This window comes from Doryrhamphus excisus, unplaced genomic scaffold, assembly GCF_030265055.1.
Source record: "Doryrhamphus excisus isolate RoL2022-K1 unplaced genomic scaffold, RoL_Dexc_1.0 HiC_scaffold_25, whole genome shotgun sequence".
In the NCBI taxonomy this organism is placed as follows: domain Eukaryota; kingdom Metazoa; phylum Chordata; class Actinopteri; order Syngnathiformes; family Syngnathidae; genus Doryrhamphus; species Doryrhamphus excisus.
In genome coordinates this window covers 205,001-207,500 of record NW_026652243.1, presented here as the reverse complement: position 1 = coordinate 207,500, position 2,500 = coordinate 205,001, and the positions used below count along the sequence as shown (strand labels likewise).

At 51.7% G+C, this 2,500-nt stretch overlaps 6 non-coding genes and 6 pseudogenes across 6 annotated transcripts in view; all 12 read right to left on the bottom strand.

The window, feature by feature from the left end:
* Positions 1-75, bottom strand: part of LOC131114380 (5S ribosomal RNA) — a 119-nt gene extending 44 nt beyond the window's left edge. The window contains exon 1 of the ribosomal RNA XR_009121692.1: positions 1-75. This exon is cut by the window's left edge and continues 44 nt beyond it. This is a non-coding gene — a ribosomal RNA (5S ribosomal RNA).
* Positions 76-187: 112 nt separating this feature from the next.
* On the bottom strand, positions 188-296 carry LOC131113106 (5S ribosomal RNA; annotated as a pseudogene).
* Positions 297-408: 112 nt separating this feature from the next.
* On the bottom strand, positions 409-527 carry LOC131117344 (5S ribosomal RNA). The gene has a single exon (XR_009124565.1). It is a non-coding gene; the product is annotated as a 5S ribosomal RNA (ribosomal RNA).
* A 112-nt stretch (positions 528-639) lies between these two features.
* On the bottom strand, positions 640-748 carry LOC131111699 (5S ribosomal RNA; annotated as a pseudogene).
* A 112-nt stretch (positions 749-860) lies between these two features.
* LOC131118703 (5S ribosomal RNA) lies at positions 861-979 on the bottom strand. Its single transcript, XR_009125859.1, has one exon. It is a non-coding gene; the product is annotated as a 5S ribosomal RNA (ribosomal RNA).
* Positions 980-1,091: 112 nt separating this feature from the next.
* On the bottom strand, positions 1,092-1,210 carry LOC131116866 (5S ribosomal RNA). The gene has a single exon (XR_009124101.1). It is a non-coding gene; the product is annotated as a 5S ribosomal RNA (ribosomal RNA).
* Positions 1,211-1,322: 112 nt separating this feature from the next.
* Positions 1,323-1,431, bottom strand: LOC131113751 (5S ribosomal RNA; annotated as a pseudogene).
* Positions 1,432-1,543: 112 nt separating this feature from the next.
* On the bottom strand, positions 1,544-1,652 carry LOC131113074 (5S ribosomal RNA; annotated as a pseudogene).
* Positions 1,653-1,764: 112 nt separating this feature from the next.
* On the bottom strand, positions 1,765-1,883 carry LOC131118702 (5S ribosomal RNA). Its single transcript, XR_009125858.1, has one exon. It is a non-coding gene; the product is annotated as a 5S ribosomal RNA (ribosomal RNA).
* A 112-nt stretch (positions 1,884-1,995) lies between these two features.
* LOC131116865 (5S ribosomal RNA) lies at positions 1,996-2,114 on the bottom strand. The gene has a single exon (XR_009124100.1). It is a non-coding gene; the product is annotated as a 5S ribosomal RNA (ribosomal RNA).
* A 112-nt stretch (positions 2,115-2,226) lies between these two features.
* LOC131113749 (5S ribosomal RNA) lies at positions 2,227-2,335 on the bottom strand (annotated as a pseudogene).
* A 112-nt stretch (positions 2,336-2,447) lies between these two features.
* The window catches only part of LOC131113073 (5S ribosomal RNA), a 109-nt pseudogene continuing 56 nt past the window's right edge, over positions 2,448-2,500 (bottom strand).

Below are 2,500 nucleotides of genomic sequence, written 5' to 3'. Positions count from 1 at the left end.
CTAACCAGGCCCGCCCCTGCTTAGCTTCCGAGATCGGACGAGATCGGGCGTTTTCAGGGTAGTATGGCCGTAAGCTGCGAGGTCAACTGAAAAGATCCTATTTGAAGGCGACGCAGGCCAAACTAGACTCTGGCAAAAATTGTCAAACAGCGCCCTTTGCTGTCAGGCAAGCGCAGAAACCATAAAAAGCTTACAGCACCTGGTATTCCCAGGCGGTCTCCCATCCAAGTACTAACCAGGCCCGCCCCTACTTAGCTTCCGAGATCGGGCGTTTTCAGGGTAGTATGGCCGTAAGATGCCAGGTGAACTGAAAAGATCCTATTTGAAGGTGACGCAGGCCAAACTAGACTCCAGCAAAAAGTGTCAAACAGCGCCCTCTGCTGTCAGGCAAGAGCAGAAACCATATAAAGCTTACAGCACCTGGTATTCCCAGGCGGTCTCCCATCCAAGTACTAACCAGGCCCGCCCCTGCTTAGCTTCCGAGATCGGACGAGATCGGGCTTTTTCAGGATAGTATGGCCGTAAGCTGCAAGATCAACTGAAAAGATCCTATTTGAAGGCGACGCAGGCCAAACTAGACTCTGGCAAAAAGTGTCAAACAGCGCCCTTTGCTGTCAGGCAAGAGCAGAAACCATAAAAAGCTTACAGCACCTGGTATTCCCAGGCGGTCTCCCATCCAAGTACTAACCAGGCCCGCCCCTGCTTAGCTTCCGAGATCGGGCGTTTTCAGGGTAGTATGGCCGTAAGCTGCCAGGTGAACTGAAAAGATCCTATTTGAAGGTGACGCAGGCCAAACTAGACTCCAGCAAAAAGTGTCAAACAGCGCCCTCTGCTGTCAGGCAAGAGCAGAAACCATAAAAAGCTTACAGCACCTGGTATTCCCAGGCGGTCTCCCATCCAAGTACTAACCAGGCCAGCCCCTGCTTAGCTTCCGAGATCGGACGAGATCAGGCGTTTTAAGGGTAGTATGTCCGTAAGCTGCCAGGTCAACTGAAAAGATCCTATTTGAAGGTGACGCAGGCCAAACTAGACTCCAGCAAAAAGTGTCAAACAGCACCCTCTGCTGTCAGGCAAGAGCAGAAACCATAAAAAGCTTTCAGCACCTGGTATTCCCAGGCGGTCTCCCATCCAAGTACTAACCAGGCCCGCCCCTGCTTAGCTTCCGAGATCTGACGAGATCGGGCGTTTTCAGGGTAGTATGGCCGCAAGCTGCCAGGTCAACTGAAAAGATCCTATTTGAAGGTGACGCAGGCCAAACTAGACGCTGGCAAAAAGTGTCAAACAGCGCCCTTTGCTGTCAGGCAAGAACAGAAACCATGAAAAGCTTACAGCACCTGGTATTCCCAGACGGTCTCCCATCCAAGTACTAACCAGGCCCGCCCCTGCTTAGCGTCCGAGATCGGGCGTTTTCAGGGTAGTTTGGCCGTAAGCTGCAAGATCAACTGAAAAGATCCTATTTGAAGGCAACGCAGGCCAAACTAGACTCTGGCAAAAAGTGTCAAACAGCGCCCTTTGCTGTCAGGCAAGAGCAGAAACCATAAAAAGCTTACAGCACCTGGTATTCCCAGGCGGTCTCCCATCCAAATACTAACCAGGCCCGCCCCTGCTTAGCTTCCGAGATCGGGCGATTTCAGGGTAGTATGGCCGTAAGCTGCCAGGTGAACTGAAAAGATCCTATTTGAAGGTGACGCAGGCCAAACTAGACTCCAGCAAAAAGTGTCAAACAGCGCCCTCTGCTGTCAGGCAAGAGCAGAAACCATAAAAAGCTTACAGCACCTGGTATTCCCAGGCGGTCTCCCATCCAAGTACTAACCAGGCCAGCCCCTGCTTAGCTTCCGAGATCGGACGAGATCAGGCGTTTTAAGGGTAGTATGTCCGTAAGCTGCCAGGTCAACTGAAAAGATCCTATTTGAAGGTGACGCAGGCCAAACTAGACTCCAGCAAAAAGTGTCAAACAGCGCCCTCTGCTGTCAGGCAAGAGCAGAAACCATAAAAAGCTTTCAGCACCTGGTATTCCCAGGCGGTCTCCCATCCAAGTACTAACCAGGCCCGCCCCTGCTTAGCTTCCGAGATCTGACGAGATCGGGCGTTTTCAGGGTAGTATGGCCGCAAGCTGCCAGGTCAACTGAAAAGATCCTATTTGAAGGTGACGCAGGCCAAACTAGACGCTGGCAAAAAGTGTCAAACAGCGCCCTTTGCTGTCAGGCAAGAACAGAAACCATAAAAAGCTTACAGCACCTGGTATTCCCAGACGGTCTCCCATCCAAGTACTAACCAGGCCCGCCCCTGCTTAGCGTCCGAGATCGGGCGTTTTCAGGGTAGTTTGGCCGTAAGCTGCAAGATCAACTGAAAAGATCCTATTTGAAGGCAACGCAGGCCAAACTAGACTCTGGCAAAAAGTGTCAAACAGCGCCCTTTGCTGTCAGGCAAGAGCAGAAACCATAAAAAGCTTACAGCACCTGGTATTCCCAGGCGGTCTCCCATCCAAATACTAACCAGG